General features: G+C 42.9%; 1 protein-coding gene and 1 long non-coding RNA gene across 9 annotated transcripts in view; one reads left to right on the forward strand and one right to left on the reverse strand.

Moving 5' to 3' along the window:
• LOC110394138 overlaps positions 1 to 18,237 on the forward strand; it is an 18,748-nt gene extending 511 nt beyond the window's left edge. For 2 of the 6 annotated variants that reach the window (XR_002435380.1, XR_002435379.1), the window contains exons 2-3: positions 977 to 1,071; positions 2,130 to 18,237. This is a non-coding gene — a long non-coding RNA (uncharacterized LOC110394138). Of the gene's footprint in view, positions 1 to 6; positions 340 to 976; positions 1,072 to 2,129 lie in introns of those variants that run through there. The other 4 variants (XR_002435378.1, XR_002435376.1, XR_002435377.1 and 1 more) reach the window with 4 other exon arrangements.
• The window catches only part of PRKAG2 (protein kinase AMP-activated non-catalytic subunit gamma 2), a 192,066-nt gene that overhangs the window by 44,436 nt on the left and 129,386 nt on the right, over positions 1 to 18,244 (reverse strand). The window lies entirely within an intron of this gene.

Here is an 18,244-nt window from a genome sequence, read left to right on the forward strand (position 1 = left end):
CTCCCCGAGCGGGGAGAGCCGCCGTCCCGCGCACCGCCCCGGTTCCGGTTGGGAGGAGGCGGTGCCCGGCCCGGCGGGCAGCGCTCCTGGGGAGCTGCGAGGCGGGCTCCGGTCACCTCCGTCGGTCGGGGCTGTGTGTGAGGGGCTGGAGTCCGCCAGAGGCGTTCTAACGCGCGTGGTGCTGAAGGTCACGCGTTAAAACCGCTCTTAAAGATCCGAGCGCTTGGGGCGTTTCGTCAGACAGAATGTTAATGTTAGTGCCGGCCCGGTCTGCTTCTCTCTAGGGATGTCCAATGGACGGGCTGGGAAAGTGACAGTATGCAGCTCTTAACCATGAAGGTCCTTTGGAAAGAAAATCCTCAAACGTTTCACTTCTATGCAGGTCACTCCGAAAGCAATGCCTCCTATTTATTTCCATGGAAACTACAACCGTTACAAAGAGCACAGTAACACTCTTTGATACAGCAAACTCTCAGCTACAAAACACTAATTTTTAACGTCGGCACCACCACAAGCTATGCATTTTTGCCAGTGATGAGCAAGAGCCTGCATGCCACGCTCGTGCAAATCTGCACGGCCATCCGTAATGTGGCTTGTATTCACATCGCTGTCGCCAGTGCTGAAACACACCATAATAGGTCATAGTCATAAAATAGGAGGCATTACTTTCGGAGCAGCCCTTGAAGCTGCGCTCCTAAAAGACGTGCGGAATTTCAATACATGTTCTATCTGACCAGTCGCGGAAGGTCTGAAGGCAATTCCTATTAATTTGTAGCATTTTTAGTCTATTTTGAGTGTTCTGGAAGCTTTTAATGATCTCTGGGAGCTATCATGAAAAGCTCTATGTAATTATATTCCATGTCATGTGCCTTGACATTGGTGAGTTTTTATGTACTTTGCTAAACACGAGAGAAGAATAAGATGACGTCTGATTGGAAATAACTGTCCTGATTTTGTTTCTTGTTTAAAACAACAGGTATTTACTCCGCATCATCATCTCCTAAGCTCCAGACACGAGGAAATACAGCTCCAAGGTTATTTGTAGGTGGAAGTGACACTGAGTCTTGAAAGGTACGCATTGCATTTCACTGCTGTGAAACAGGGATATGTTTATAGTAAGCCAGGTAAGCCTATTTAATGCAATGAGCCCCACTGCGCTGGGAACCTCAGAGCTTAATGCAAGATCAGGGCTTTCCAGTGGCAGAAACCACATCCAGATGATGAGTTTTATGAGAAAGTCAAGATAATTTAAAGGTGGTAATTAAATATATAACAGGGATTTGTAATGTAAACTTCATGCTGTTACATCCATACTGCTCAATAAAACCTACCACCAGCAAAAGTACATTGAGAAGTAAAGGCTGAAATTCCATCCCCCATTCTGCCTCAATTTTACAATTTATTTAAGCCAAGCTTAGAACAAGCTGCTGATAATGGCGTTCATTCTGCTCATCGCTTTGCATTCTAGCTCTTGTCGGCAACACAGTGAGTCAGAACAGGAAACTGATGTGGCTCAAAAGCAAACAGACCAAGAGAAAAGACTGGGCTTTATCCACATCAGTTCCTGATCCAACTCTCTGTGCTCTAGCACTGGCACAAGAAATGCCAAGGGCAGCAGTGGCAGTGGGACCGTGCCTTCTGGAAACAGCCCACAATTACATTCACTTAGATAGATGGTGAGAACTGTGTTGTTCACTGTGAACTACTACAGCAGTATCCAAATCAGCAGATATTTTTGGCAATCTTTGGTAATACCTCTCTCTACAAACTCTACCTGCTGTTTTACAAAAGGATTACCAGGTAAAGGTGGGAAAAATCTGGCTTTCAAAGCAGCTGTAATTCCCACCGAGATGATACTACGTGCTGTAACATTTCAGTATCTGTTTGTTGTGGCTGCTCTGCTGCTGCAAGAGGTTTCTATTAACTATATCCTAGGGATTTGTCTAGATTAGTGTTGGAATTTTTGGCATCAGAGCGTGTCAGGTAACCCATTTTAACTGGGTTGCGGTGAGTATCAGAACTTTGTATACTAAATATTACTAATGAAAATAAACTTTATCTCAGTTTAGAAGAAAAATATATGCAAAATCAAAATTGCCTGAACGCATTTTTTCTTTGCCATGTTTCAGATTTCACAGGGGCATTATTTAAGCCAAAAAAGCAAGGACTTATGACATAACACTGATAGAGCAGCTTCATAGAGCAGTGCCAGCAATCTTTGTAGAGGCAAAGTAAAAGGAATAACTCAAGGTTGATACGACAGAAAAAGTTACAAAAAGGTGGATGTGAAGAAAAAAGGTTTGGGGGACTCCTGGGAAGGCTAGAATGTACATTTTAATAAATAACTGCTCACTTTGATCGTTTTCTTTATCTATGGTAAAAGGAGCTAGTAATATTCTGTGGAGGTAAAATCCATCCAGTAAATTAGATATGCACTTATAATGCGTGTCTTAAAAGATAACTGATTATCCGGAATTCATTTTAGCCCTATGTCCTGTAGGAATTCCTTTATTTTCAGAATAGTCTAAGCATTTAAATTGTAGGAATGGTTCAGGGATGTGGACAGCAATTATCCTCAGCAGAAAACTGCTTTTGATGTAGCTTCCTGACGGTTTGCCTCCCTGAATTGGTAGGAATGCATGCAGTGGGATAGAGATCTATCAGTGGCAGTCATCAGACTGGCTGTTTGAGCCTGAGTTTCATCTCACCTGAGCTTGAACACATACTATGTATCTTTTCCTACTGAATGGGTTACCCTAGGCAGCTGCTACTGCAGCCAGTGGAGATAGTCGTTTGTCAGCCATCATTCATATGCCCTCTTTTAGACAAGTACTCAGTATACATGATTTGTGTCCAGTTGCTGCACTGACTAGATCTCTACATCTCCAATTAGTCAGGTTCATTCGGCTTGGACCATCTATCTCTAAGGGGAGGTGGGTGGAGGGAGCCAAGAAACTGTAAACTGGTCAGTAGAACTTTGATTCCAAAATGGATAGGAGAAAAAATACACCGATTTTCAGTTATTAGAGGAAAGAAAGATCACCGGTAACAGCCAACGTGTATGAACAACACCAAGTGAATCTCAGTCACTTTAGTAACAAGCTGGAAGTCTTGCAGTAGGCAGATGCAGTGTGAGTTAACGAGACTACTGACACTATCTCGCATGACACTCTCCTAAGAGTCCAGATGAAACTGCTGCTAAAGGTCAGAGCCATACTCACAAGGAAGGCAGTAACATTTCTTTATCTAACTGGGAGGGTATAAGAGAGGATTCCATGGAAGGCTGTGTTCTGTCTAATGTCGTTCAGTGTTTTCACTGGTGACTGAGTGCAGGAATAATGAATAAGCACATTTTCAGGTGATCCAGTACTAAGAGAAGCTGTACCTTTATGGATAGCCTTACTTAATAAACTTAGATAATCCTGAGAATTCCCGAAATGCTTTGAAAAGTAGGATGCACGTTGGTGTGGGTAAGTACAGAGCTATACACAAGTAAGAATAACCAAAAATAAAAGGAGAAAAGACTGGCTTTCAGCAGTCATGCAAAGAAATGACCAAAGAATGAAAGTAGATGTCAGACACAAATGTCAAATTCATGGAAAAAAAAATCACACTATCTACTAAAGTTTTACAGGTAAGACATGGAAGTCTGTTCTACGCGTTTGTTGATTAGATACCAGCTAGGGTTTTGGATTCCATTTTGGGCATTGAACTCGAGAATAAACGAAGAGAATCCAAGGAAAAGCAACTCAACTCAATATAGGAGTTGAGAAAACACGACGTGTAAAGAAAGACTTGAAAACCTCCTCGAACAAAGAGGAACAAAAGAAAAAAAAATCACAGGTTCCAAAATGCAATATATTCTTGCAAGAAGGAAAGTGATAAACTATTTTCTGGATCCTCAGGTTATGGAATAAGAAATTCTCTGCTTAGCCTTTAGCAAGGAGGTCTTTGCTTGGACTTTGGGAGAACTTTCTGAATGTGACAGTGAAGCACCATTAGTTGATTGTGCTGGGGGTGGGTGGGGTGAGAGGAATGAATTTTTGAAGTCCTTTCTAGACTTATTTTCTTTTGTTTCTATTTCTGTCCAGTCTTTACAAAAATATATTTAGTCTTAATATGGGAATTCAATGAGAAAACTTTGTTTTGTACGAAAGTCAAAGTCTACATGCAACCTAATAGAACCGGAACTCTGCTTTGCTTCTCTCTCCAAGTGGCTTTAATTCTAGATTAGAAAAACACTAAAACAAGCATTATTTGAGTAATAGAAAAGATGACTCATTAGTCTTTGATAACTAGGTCGGAATAGAAAAAAAACAACTGAAAAATGCTGCTGCAAATCACAAGTCTGCGTGGAACGGACTGAAGCATTGCCACAAACATAGTGTGTGTCCTTTGGTAAGAAATAGGCGTTTTCAGTTAAATTCAAGGCTGCCTGCCTCCAAGCTGTGCCTGACCTTTCTCCATCATTCTGTTCTGATCACTGAAAGCTTTGCTGAGACTGATATATGCCGGGGTGCCACCTGTTCAGCTCATAGTTCAGCAGTAAAACAGAATGCCCTTCGAAGTACTTCAAAAGGAAAAAAAAATGACTTACCTTATAAAACCTAATGGATTGAAGAGCAACAAGAAGGAATTCCCATCTAAATGCAAATCAAGACAAACCCATTTGGAATGCAAGAGTAAACTACAAATGGTAATTTTCCCACCGTTCACTAGTGCTGCTTACAATTACAGTTCTATACAATCCAAGTAGTCTAACAGCTCTTCTCCTGATGAGCTGTCAATGAACAGTTTAGATTTTTTCTAAATATATGCCATAGATATGCTTATTCTGTAGCGATCTGTTTGTGCAAAGTGAATTTTAAGAACTTACTGCTTATTTTTAGTTTAATTTAGTCTGGTTTATGAAGTGGAAAGAGACAAAAATTATCAGAAAAAAAGGGTTTCATCTGCTGGTTACTGTAAATTAAGCTCCCACTTGTTTTCTGCTAGAGTGTGATAACTGATACCAGTGGTCTACAACAGCTGAAAAGGCTGGGATCAGCGAGGCTGAGGTTAGGATCCCATCCTGGATCCCTTCTGCATTTACAAATGCTAACTGCATGGTGAAGAGGATGACTGTAGGATGGCCGACTGAGTGCCTGCTGTGTGATGAGAGAACAGGGTCAATCCCAGTGCAGAGTTCTGGTCCTGGTTCTGATGCAAAGTCCTCCTTACCTCAAAGACCTTGGAGTAAACAGAGCAGCTGTGCAGAAGTGTAGTTTCTACCATTTACTCTAAGGAAACTCTGTTGCAGCACCAAACAAACTAGTAAGGAGGGGGATGACTCATACAAAATACTGGATTCAAGTTTTTTCTTCCTGTACCTGGAAGAAATGCAATAACATTTGCTCTAGTCTCAGAAGGCTTTTGAGATATTAGATGCTGTAGTCATTCCAGTGTAGTATGTATAAATGAAGATAGTGGCAACACAGAGATTACAATACATTTAGAACACAGGGACCAAATCCCAGCAATGCCTGGCACTAAAAATGCTCTCAGCATCATTGATTTATCTTCTCCACTGGATCCTGACCGGTGGCAGCTCAGCACTCTATCTTACAGAGGCCCTAAATAAATTGAGAGAGAGCTGTCCTGCAGCAGGTATGAAAGTGATGGGGCAAGTTGTGTCTGCTCTCTATGTATTTCTGTTATTGTACAGTGAGATTAAAGATGATTCTGGTGGTTTCTTTTTACAACAGCTCTAACAGACTTTGCCACTCGAGCCAGAAAGGCTTTTTTCCTTCATCCCAATGCCATCAGAATAAGAATCCATCAGTAGTCCTAATGAGGAGTCTGCTGGCATGGAATACAGATTAACTATGTATTGCTTTTATGTTTCATAGGTAGTAACTAGCCTTCCACCGAACTGCATTTGTATCCTCACGCATAACAGAACCTATAACATTAATTACTTTACAGAGTTAATTATTACTGATCAGCAGTCCCTGCTGGGGATCTTTAGTAGGTTAAACGGATAACAGAATTGGAACAACAATAAAATTTAGCCTTAAAAAAAGAAAAGAGTATAGAAGCATGTTCAGCACTAGGGAAGATGTTGAAATATATGGTGTGCATTTACAGCAAATCTTCACTGCAATTACAGCACGGAGTGTTGACATCCTATTACCCCGAAGACATACAGACTGAATGTGGAGAGTGATTTCCCATTTTTAGTGGAAAGCCCTACCTAAATATTTCTGTATGGAACAATCCCAGTGAGTTCTGTCACCGACTGGATTGAGAAACAGGTCGGGTTTACGAAACTTCTTTTGATCTAACATCAGAAACGAAGAACCTGCCTCGTGTGAGAACACTGCCCTATAACACTGTCGCTTTGTTTGAGAAGAAAAATTGTTTTCCAGTGACACAAGAGTTAAGCGATTCTAAAAACATAAACTTCGAAGGAAGTAAACAAGCAAGTTATAGCCTAGATCACCAGTTAAACTCTTTAAGAGAAACAGAGACAGAAGTGGAGAGGAGGCAGCACTTGTTTGCACAACCTCTTATCTCCGGTGGTATTTCTGAGCCTGTCTCACTCTGCAGCTCTGATAGAGTTTTGAGTCCGCGATATCAAAGAAACCTTCTCTAACTAAGCCTCTGTGGGCAACATTAATTCCTGTAGAATATAGGTGGAGGCTGACTCAGTATTATTAGCATGAGATGTTGTTAATCAAACAGCACGACAATTAAAATTCCGTCCTTTTTAACACAAATTTAAAAACAAAAAACATTTTGTACTTGGGAGGGGCTGACTAGAGGTTGTTTAGAAGAATACTGATGTCCCAGCTAGTGCTACTTCTGCAAACAGGAGGATGTCACTTAGCAGCTTAAAGTATTCCAGAGCTCTTAAGTATTCTTGTCTTAAATGTTTGTTATCATATATGCTTGAAAAGAAATGCTTTAATTTTTTTCACACGCATTCTTTTTGAAATAGGACTCTATTATCTTGTTGGCTGAGGAGAAATTATTGCTGAAGAAAGTAGACCTTTCTGGTTGTGACAAATGTACTGTTTTTTTTGGTTTAATGAAGCTAAATCATTGGTAAAAAGCAGGTAAGCATTGACTGATTTGAAGTGGATGGAGGAATAAGTGTGAGCCCACATTTACCTGACGCTTCCTTCACAGGCATGGAGTACAGAAGGATTAGTTGTGTTAGTTAAAGTTAAGCACTTAGTTAAGTACTGTTGCTGGATTGAGGCCAGAGTCCTGCATAATGCTCCACAGAGCAGAGGCTGCTGAGGATAACAAATTTAAAATAAAATACTAAGAGGCAAATCTGATTTGGATAAACATTTACTATACACCATTTCACTTTCTTCATCGTAGTGTTGTGTTTCAAAGCCTTGCTCGTGGGTAGTGGCTCCACTGTGCAAACACTTACTGTGCCAGCTTTCAGTGATGGTATTTTTTAAACCTAAAATTAAATAATCTTTCCCTAATAAAGCCTGAAGATAACTGATGCCATACTTCAGGCTTGAGTGAGGCCTGCAAAATTCTGGTAACCTGTTAGTAGTCTACCATCAAAATGGCGTTTCCATGATCATCAGTTGATCTCAAAGCCTGGCAGCAGATAGCTGTGCCTGGACACGAGCAGGATGGTGCAGGTGAGAGCTGCTGGGGTGGCTTACTGAAAGATAGAGGCGGTCTTCAGCTCAGAGCTGGATCAGCCACCATCTTGGCAAAACTTCTAGAAATTGACATACACCTGGACTGAACAAATAATTCACTCTGCAACTTCAACGTAGAGCCCGTGGTTGACTTGTAATCTTCAAACAGATCATTTTTTTGACAGAAAGCTGTTCTTCAAGTGGCGCTCAATTTGCATAGCTTGAGGAAACTGGCCTTCCTCTGAATTATTCTCATATCTACTGCTGATCACTCCGGGCAAAATTGTTGTGTACTGCTTCTCTTTTTTTGTTCTGCATAAAAGAAATCTGCCATGACAGCATCATGCAATGGATATCTTCCTTCTCTCATGCATGCTTTCCCTTTTGGCAGCCTATTAACTATATCGTTCCATCACTTTAGGTACATTACAAGTGAAACCAGATCTTCCATGCACTGGTTCTGTGGTTTGATACCATCTGAAAGGGGCTGAAGTAAGGACTGTGTTGAGCAAGAAGCGTATCAAGTGCTTCAGCTAAATGTTTTATGACTGCAAACAGTACCATAAATAGATGTAGAAATACTGATAAGGCCTTTCCCTGTATTCCATGAACCAGAACTGAAAAAAAAATAAAATTTGTTCAATGTTAAGGACCTGAGATACACCTCCAGCTTGACACCATGCTTACGTTACTGCAGAGTCTATGCAAACATGGACAAAAAAGCATGTTGATGGTCAGTGGGTGCTCACAGTGTGGATATGGTAAACACTGGGTGTCATGCACATAAGCTTAGAGGCAGATTCACTGTTCAGCAGTCTGTGTGAGGATAGTTCTGTTTTAACATAGTGTGATATCTTTCAGCAATCAATATCATGACAATGGACCATCTAAATTGTCATTACCGGTAAGGTAATGAGCAAATCTAGCCTTTCCAAAGCCAGTGGAATAATTGTTGCTAACTTTAGTACAGTCAGAATTACACTTAGAGAATTTAATATATCTACGTTATATATATATATGTTATATATATACACTAAATTGTATATAAGGTCTCCAGAGATGCTGCTTATTTTCTGAAGCACAATTAAGTAGCAGACTGGAAATTTAGTGTCAGTTTCAATTAAATGGAAAAAAAAATGAAGTTGAATATTAAATTAAATAATGCATTCAGTAGGTTGAGATTAAAGTGGCTGTTTCTGCCAGAGTGGTCATATTTCAAAGTCAATCAGCTTTAGGAACCAAGAGCATCGTCATTGGAGATGGAGTTTTCTGAGAGCTATGGACCTCTGTGTGAGGGACGCAACCTCTGTCTTGTGCTGGATGTCACTGGGAGCCAGAAAGTGCTCCTAGAGCAGTGTTGGCACTGCAGAAAGGAAACTGCTGCTGGGTAATCCCAAGAACACACTCTAACCGTGGCCATTTGGATGAAGTGTTGGAGTTTCAGCTGGGTTCTTAAGATGTCCAAGTAAGGCCTGGTGGGTGAGAGACAGCAAGGGACATTCCTGAAAGAAGGGCAGCTGATTTGGCTTTGACATTTCAGTGGCTGTTATATTCTTTTTTAGTTTGTTTGGATGATATTTCGAGCTCTTGGGAAAGGCACACCAAGTTCAGAATAGAAGCTTGGCTATAGATCTCTAGAACAGTATTTATTTAAGGTTGTTCATCAACTTGGATAGGCATTTTGTTTATCCACATTTTTAAAGTAATTCCATAGGTAATTGTGATAGAAACCAGTAAAAATGAGCAAATCCAGTGCACAACATCAAATCTGAAGAATATGTGTATGTATACCAATTTGTATACAGTCTGCAGGACAGTATGTCCTATGGTAATTCTTTGAAAGCTATGTGTTCCCAAGGATGTCTGACCCATTTTAAACCAAGCTCTAAAATAAGCATAGAAATCAGAAAAGCAGCCTACTTTGTAATGATCTTTTGCATAAATCTTGATGTGCTCTGAAAACATGATAGCTTTCTGTACATTATTATACATTATTATTGTCTGTAATGTAAAAGGCTGCCGCTATAATCTTTAAACACAACGTGCTATCTATAGTTATCTTAAGCCACTTACGTCTCCTGTTCTAAGAATATCTGTGCTCTGAAGAACTTTTTAATGTATCTGTGTGACTTAAGGAAGTGTTACACTGCAATTTTTATAAATGGGAAACTGAGGCACCGGGAGACCAAGGGACATAGTGATAATCACGTCAGAGATCTCTGATGGGGCGAATATGTGCAGCCAGCTCCCTGATCTCTATGGCATGCCCTAGCTACTGACGCTGTGTTTTTCCCTTTTTCAAACTCTTTGTTTTTTGTTACCACTCTGTAACTGAAAAGAGAAAAAAACTTGAATTCAAAGAACTAAAACAGCAACAGCCATGTTTGGGGCCATGAGGAAGAGATGGAAGAGCAAGGAAATGACCCTTTACTTCAACATGTGACCTCTGTATCAGTAAAATCTTGGGTACTGGAAGAACCCATTTGGTGACCCGCTTGTATGATGTCCTTCTGTACTGCAGTGGTGCTCAGTGGCATCTTGCTGTCCCTTTCTGAAGACATATTGCAGGACAGAAAGCTGCGCGCTCTGTAGAAACTACTTCTCACTGTGCTTCCTAAGAAAGCAGCTTTGGCAGCGTCCTGTCCCTGTGTGCAACACAGCTGCTGGGATGCACTCAGGTGGTCATTGTCAGCACGCTTAAGGGAAAGTGGCAGGAGAGGAACCTGGTGTCTTCTCTTATAAAATGCTCATGCTTCTTCACTAGCTGCTTCCATCTATGTCAGGAGCTGGGTGCTGAGGTAGTGCACACCACGAATGTTTGCATGTAAATATGGTCCAAATGCCCACGGCTTGAAAGGCAAACACACACCAGCAGGCAGACAGTGACCTTGCAGCTGCTGCTCTCCTTGCCACTCAGCGATCAGCTGTTTCCCATTGTCACCAGCAGCTTTCTTCTATCCTGATTCTCATGCTCGTTCCATCATTTACTCTGTATTGAATCTCTCATGTTTTCCCCAATTCTTTTTCCATCCTCTGTCTGTCCATCAACTTTCATCTCCACTTGTGCTAGTCATTTGTAAGGGTTTTAAAAGCCAGTAGGAACTGTACAAAGACCCCGACCGAGCAAAGTGGCCGACGTGCACATTGCTTTAATGCTCTGGTACTGCTGAATCCATCCAGACCACCAACGTACTTAAAATTGACCGCACTTTTAAGTGCTTTCCTGGATCGAGGCCATCATCACATTGACTTAAAACAAAACAGCACCTGAGATTCAGCAACATAAATACATAGCAACCTCAACCAAACTCAGCACTTAACCTTCAGATTACCTTTCTTCAGTGCCTTCTGTCATCGCTAGCTATGTTATGGCTACACTTAAAACCCATTCTGCAAGTACATACTGGACGTAGTGCTTAGGAACGATCCTGTTTGAGCCAATGCTTATGGTTTTAGAATTTGCCCGGCCTGCTTGCTAGATCAGGCTCTTGGACAATGAGGTCCTCAGGGCAAGAGTCATGTTTATTTCTCTGCTGAAATCATCTGTGCTCATATACCACAAAACAGCAATTAGTAACCTTCTGTTCTGAGGTACAAGGAAGAAGGATTTCTGCGTGCCACCGGCACCCCGCCTTGTGCAGCTATGAGGTAAAAGTGTGCTAAGTATAAGCACAGAAAGCAGAGATGCTAACCTTGGCACTGGCAATTATTTGTAACCCTACCCATGCAAAGAGGCCAAACGAGTGCCTCCGCTCCGTAATGCTGCTGCCTCCTCACTCTGCTGACCGTGTGCCTTTCACCTGTTTTATTGTCTGATTAGGAATCAGGCTCTGTGATCCATGTGGATCCCTTCCACGGCAGGAGATGTGGTAATTCTGTGATGCTACGCTCTGTTACTTCACCTTTCTACGCTTCAGCTTACAAGCCCCGCGTGGTAGGACTGCTGTTCTTTGTTAATCATAAAATACGATTATTCATACCTCGGGCATCGCACAAATCATTATTGTCTTCCTAAAAATGTCTTCTGCATGGCCCCGCCCTCAGTGCCCGCTAAGAATGCTGTTGGGAACATGCTCAAGGAATAAATATTTTGCATTCATTTCGGGAGCACAATGGAAACATTTTTCCAAGCTGCTGCCAAGATGGTATCTGCTCCTCCTCTGAGTCAGCAGCCCATGCAGCTGACTTTGAAATGGCCAAACTTGGTTGATTGTTATCTTAAAAGAAAAAAAAACACAGACAGAAGCTGTGTTTCTGCAGAGCCGTGTTGCTCTCCTCATGGACAGTGACACTAAAATACGAATGCCGCGGTGCAGGAGCTGCACAGAAGGAAGGGTTGCTTGTGATGTCCCTCTTTGCTCTCCTAACTTCAGCATTTTGTTTCATCCGGACAGAGGAAGGGGTAAGGCAGTGTCGTGGGGAGAAGAGAAAGGAACATTGCTGCTTTGTGCAGCCCGTGCCCTTTTGGTATCAGCCAGGGATTTACATTCTGTAGAGCTCTGCTGGCTGTTAAAGATGGCGTATCTAAAAATACAAGATGGACGAAACCGAGCTAAGAGAGATGGAGATGGATGAGGAATTCACTGAGTTCCCTCCCAAGGATCCCAGCCTGTGCAGCATTTTTTCCTTCCTATAGCTGTATTTTCCATCCAGCCGAATACACGAGAAGGAATGGTGCAACAGAGAAGTTTCAGAAGTGTGCATGCAAAGCTCTCTTTGGGTGGAAAGACTTTGGTTTATATTCCTTGCTGCTCTGTGCACAAACACACGTGGTACGTCATTGTCTTCCCGAGATACAGTTGGTAAGAAACTGGCAGCAGCGCTCTGTTACATTGCACCTTTACCTTAAATCAGAAATGAGCTATCGGGTTGTGATCACTAACAGAGCTCACTCCTACAAGAAGTTCCGCTCTCGTAGCAGAATAACAGGACGCTTGTTAAATTAACAAGTCTGAAATGGAGAAGTAAGCTGTGACGCCAGAATTCGGTTCAGTGGTAAAACCAGGCTGTAAATCCTAACCCACCCCGTTACATCATGTCACAAAGCTGCCTGTTCCTATAGGCGCATGGAGTGGGTGCTTGGCTTTAGCCTTGTCGCACCACGCGTAGCGCGGGACGTAGGGTGATAATGGTAACTTTGCTTGCAACTTCAAACCAGTCGCTTCCTGTTCAGGATTCTGGGGTCATGAGTTTGGTGCCGATGTGCGCTGTTGAAGAAACACACAGGTGCTCTGGTTTTAATTGTCTTAGCTACTTAGAGTCTTAGAAGCACTGCCAAAGCAGCTGGGAATTGGTGGGACTCAGCATTTTGGCTGCTCGTCCCTTCTACCTGGCCTTTCTCCTTGGGCTCTCGGAGGAACAGGAATCGCAGGAGTTGATGCCGTTAAGATAAATTCGGCACAGAGTACGCCCATAGATAGCTGCGTAAATTAGCTCTGCCAAAAAAGCCACAAGCTGACAGACATGCATTTCCTCAGGGCAACAAAATTATGCAATATAAATTCTCTACATCCTATGATTGATTGCCAAGAATCTGAACGCTGCGACCGGAATACAATTACATTAGGAAACCGACATTACAGGAGCTTCTGAATGTATTTTTTTTCCTCCTAAACCAACTAAGTAATTCTAGAATAAGCAAATTAACCAATCTAAATTGTTAGCAAGATGTCTGTTGTGTATTTTAAAAGGGGATAAAAATACCAAATGTGGTAAAAAAAAAAATAAGACTAATGGGGAGGAGGTAAAGGGACGGAACAGAATATTGGTAGAATGGGTCTGTTCAGTTCCGAGTGAGTTTGCTGGCTCATTTATATTTTACTTCCCTCTGAATCTCACTGTGGACTTCCCAATGATGTGAAGTCATTCTGCTCAGTGGGGCCACCCTGACGCTCTGTCAAAGCAGACAAAACAAATCAGGTGGGCTCAGGACGTTTTTTCCATGAGTATGGTGTGTAATTGTTAAGTAATTAAATTACACATTATCACAGAGCTGTTGATTTACTACGTTTGCAACTAAATACTTACGTGCCAACTGCTGGACAAGTACATTCCATTTCTAAATTGAATGCACTTTCACACAGACTGCAGCAATTGCATTAGGGAGAATGTTGCAACCCAGCTGGCTTCTTGCAGCCCAGAGGATCTACTAGAGAGCAGAATCATCTCCCAGGAGGAGTGCTGGTATTAAAGCACTTAGAACTAGTCTGGACACAGCAACACTGCCAGAGCTTTCTCATTGGTAAATGACAGCCTTGCTGGCTCTAGGTTCCGTGATCAGTTTACTGTGGTATAAATCAAAGCTGAATCAGGGTAATGCCTTGGCACTCATTTACTTCCTTAAACCACATGAATGCTGAAATAGAGAGCTCTTGCAGACTGGATTCCATTTCTCCCAGCCTGTGTTTTTTTTTTTTTTCTTTTTTTTTTTTTTCTTAAGACTAAATCAGAATCAAAGAGCATTTTCAGTTCTCTTCATCAGATTTAAATCTCTTTAATCAGCCACCCTGATCGTGGTGCTCTGATAGGTGCCATGGCTTTTTGGAGAGAGCCAGACGGGAGGACCTGCTGCACATATCCTGGTTCCCAGGCTGGCTGCCAGCAGCAGGGTGTGATGTAAGAGTCTTTCACGCCGAACAAGTTAACAGCCCTGTTTTTGAGTTTACTACATTCTGGCTGAGAAACAGCATGAATAGCCTCGCAGGGAAATGCTGCTGCTGAGCAAGCAGGTGGCTGCAGAAACCATTTTCTAGTTCCCTCCGTGTGTCTGCCACTGGCAGGGAGAGGCCCGGTTGCAGACTGTACTTCTCCTCTTCCATGAGCTGAGCAGCGGTGTCTGTGTAAAATGGATGCTGACTGTGTCTTCCAGCTTCTCCTGCGTCCTGCATGTGTGGCTTGAAGAGGAGGTGCTGACACAAGCTTGGTGTAGGTCTCAGACTGTCTTCTGCCTGAGACGGTCTCTTTTTAAGAAAATTCTGGGAAAGTATTAGGCTTGGAAGTTGGTTAGAGAGCAGTGGTTCAAGGTATGGAAGGGGCTGTCTGTGAGTATGTTCTGCCTTTGTCCCTTCTGAGCAGAGGGAGCCCAGCTCATGTTTTTCACCAAAGGAGAGCTCTGTCTGGAGCTGGCATCTCACTCTGGCCATGACTCTTCTCATGCAGAGAAAGAGGAAACTCATAAAGGCCAGGAAATGATGTACCACAAAAATGCATGTGTTTGCAGGAGACAGAATACTGCTATTCTCATGGTGCCTTAGGTGTCAATGGAAGACAAAAGGACAAAATGAGAAGGATGCAACCACACTGAGCTCAACACGCTGCGTTCATCTTCAAAACTGGGCAAAGCGGAAACAGGGAAAACGAGTTGATTACTGAACTTGCAACCTCTCTGCATTCCTTTCATGGTTAGTAATGCCGCATTAGAGGGGAGTTATCATTCACCACTTAACTGCCTGAAGGTTACACAGTCCAAACAACACAAGGCCAAAGTACGGAGCCATGAACTGTACAGCAAAAAATCGAGTCGCTCCTTCCCTATTTCATGTGGGGCACGCTAATCTGTTGGCGTAGCTTTGATCTCTTATCAGCTGATTTCTCATTCTGACCTCCTAACTCCGCCACCAGGAACACCTCTGCAGCCAGGGGGACGCCTGCGAGTGCTGCTGCCGTGGGCCATCCCAGCCTGGCACGTCTGCTTTGGGCACCCAGCAGAAACGCAGCATCCGGAGTCCCTCTGGTGCAGAGTGCTGACCAACCCACTGAAGAACTGATTTATCCTCTCTGAGATACAGAGACAACCAACATAAGCGGCTCAGATAGGTTTCTAAAGTTAGGCGGGGTAAATCCAGGCCTGAGTGATTATGGCAGACATCCATTTAGCATGGGGTCAGCTGCTGAGGTCCGTGCACTGCGGTGAGATGCTCCCTGTAGAAGCAGCGTCTCCCTCAGTCAGGGACTGTCTCCCACTTTTTATTCCCATCACCAGAATAAAAGGGTTGAAAATCACAGCAAGATACACGCTAAGTGCTACCAAAACACACAAGTGCTGATTACATCGGCTGGGAAGCAAATATCTTTATTCTTCTCTATTTTTGAGGACATTCAGCCATTCAGTGCCGCAGCCTCAGACGTATAAAAAGCAAGCACACCATCAGCTTCAAAGGCAAGTGGCTGTAAAAATGGGCTAAAATGAGTTCCAAGTCCTGGTGCTACACGTTCCTGTACTCATCCACTATTCTGTTTGCTGGGTTTTTTTTTTTCCAGCCATACTTCCAGCTCTGGCTCCACGAGTTCCTCTTTGCTATTGCAGCGTATACCACAATCGTGAATCATTTATAATAGTTTTAGGATCGCACGCATTATCATCACTAATTAAACAATGTAATGAGATTTAAGTTGACAGAGCCCTTGTAGATAAGAGTCAACCTCTCGTTTCAATTGTCAGCATAAAAGCTTCTCTGTCATTAAACTGAACATCTAACAGAGTGTCCACTGTGAAGCCATTCACCCTATAATTTATAATGCTTTTAAGATTTTTGGAATCCTTATGCCAAGAAACAGCGATCTAAGTAAACAAGAAGTGAGCCTTGCTTTTTACAGATCTGTTTACATCTTCACTGTGAAAACAAGTATTTAACCCATGACTCAGAATAACTGAAGTGTCTGAAATGCAGTATTCAGGGTGCTGTCACAATTTGTAAGGGAACACGAAGGGAAATAACTTAGAGGGACTGAAAGATGCAACAGTCCCGGGTGAACCCCATTGGGTTCAGCTTCATGGCCTCCTGCAGGCGCTGAGCCCTTCCCTCCCAGCAGCTCCCCCTGTGCAAAGAGGCCTCTGTGGCCTCTGTTGAGAATTAAACACGTGGGGCTCTGTTCCTTACTGACCTGTGGTTGCTGATGTTGCTCCCACGTGAAACGAAAACCTAACGGTTCACCGCAGCCCTGCGCACTCACTCTTATAAATGAGATAGATATAAATGAGTGCAGAGGATACGAAACAAAGAGAAGCAGGTGTTGTACATCCTATGTAACTTATATATGTTTTTCTGCCTCTGTTGAATGGGAGATAATTGAGTTCTATATATTGAGTTTCCATCCGGACTCTCTTGTACAGACACAGAACCACAACAGCTGATAAATACTTGCCAAGAATTCTGTTTCTTTATTGTCCCAAGCAGCAAAGAATTAAAAACAAATAAAAAATAAAAAATCTGCCTTTCAGTCACTGTTCTAGCAGATACAAGAGACTCCTGGGTAGCGGCTGAGCAGAAACCACATTCACACGCCAAGGATATGACCAACAGACTGAAGCCTACCACAAACATCTCCGTGTCCTGCAAGCCCTTGAATTTCATAACTTGTGTATCCCACGACTGCTCCTTACATGGAAAGGCAGTGAGTAGTCTGGAGAAAGGCTACTGCTGGAGTTCCTAACTATGAGTGTAGGATTGATATTATTCAGTATTTTTAATTCTTTACTTCTGCATAGCAGCAGAACAGTAAGGTCTTTATTTTGCAAGGAGCCTGGCTTCCTTAGTCTAAAACAACAAAGTTGGCTTTGGATACAACAGGATGTGATGAGCAGTGAAAATGTCTACTATGTATAGTAGCAAATGATCACAAACTACCCATGAAAAAGGCAGGCTGAAAATCAGAGACTTCCAGACCAATGAGAAGGGCTCCCCAAACCAGGGCACGTGTTTTACTGGGAGTCTGTGAAGCCCTTGCAGGTGGTATGTGCACCAGCACCCAGACACATGCGGTATAATGGCTGCGGCCCCTCCTGTGGACGTGCTGGACACGAAGGAGGAAGTGTGGGACTGCTGGCTTAGCGTACCCAGAAGGCAGAGGAGCTCAGAAGAGGAGAACAGTGGTCACTGTGAGGCTGAGGCTGGCCAGAGGAGAGAAGGGGTGGCAAAGACATGCAGTGCAGATGTTACAGTGGAGAATATCAGAAGTTGGAATTCATGTTTTCCTGGAATTGCTGAGTTTATGCATTCCCAGGAGCTAAAGAAACCACTCGTACAAAGACACTGCTACTACCTGGAGTCTGCTTAAATACCCGGGTACCTCTGCCCTTCTTTACTGTGAGCTGGGGCGGACAGCATGACAGCAACCACTGCCATTAGACTGCAGTTGTCCCAGTGATCTCAGACTCCTGAGGCAGCAGGAACTCAAAACCCTGCAGCTCACGCTGTGAATTTCTTTTTGATCTGCTCTCCTTGCCTGCTAGCCTTCTCATCTGCTCCTTTCAAGGGAGATAAAAGACGATCCTAAATCAAACTGTATCTTTCTCTAAAGTGGCATCTCAGCACTGCGTGCAGGACTCTGTAGCCACTGCAAAGCTCGTTTGAGCACAATACAAAAATGGGTTGCTATTTCGTTAAATCACAAGAGGAGCTCCCACCTCTGGATTCCTAATGCCTTACCGGCTGAACTCTGAGAGCTGAGACAAGTCTGAGGTATAGGGCACACGAAATTGTTCTCACTCCATTCCACAGGATGGACGCACCAGCTCTAGCTTGTGGTACAATAAACAATTTTACACACACCACTGCACAATTCCCGGTGGAAAAGTGGACACAAGCTCTACT

Source organism: Numida meleagris, chromosome 2, assembly GCF_002078875.1.
Source record: "Numida meleagris isolate 19003 breed g44 Domestic line chromosome 2, NumMel1.0, whole genome shotgun sequence".
NCBI lineage: Eukaryota > Metazoa > Chordata > Aves > Galliformes > Numididae > Numida > Numida meleagris.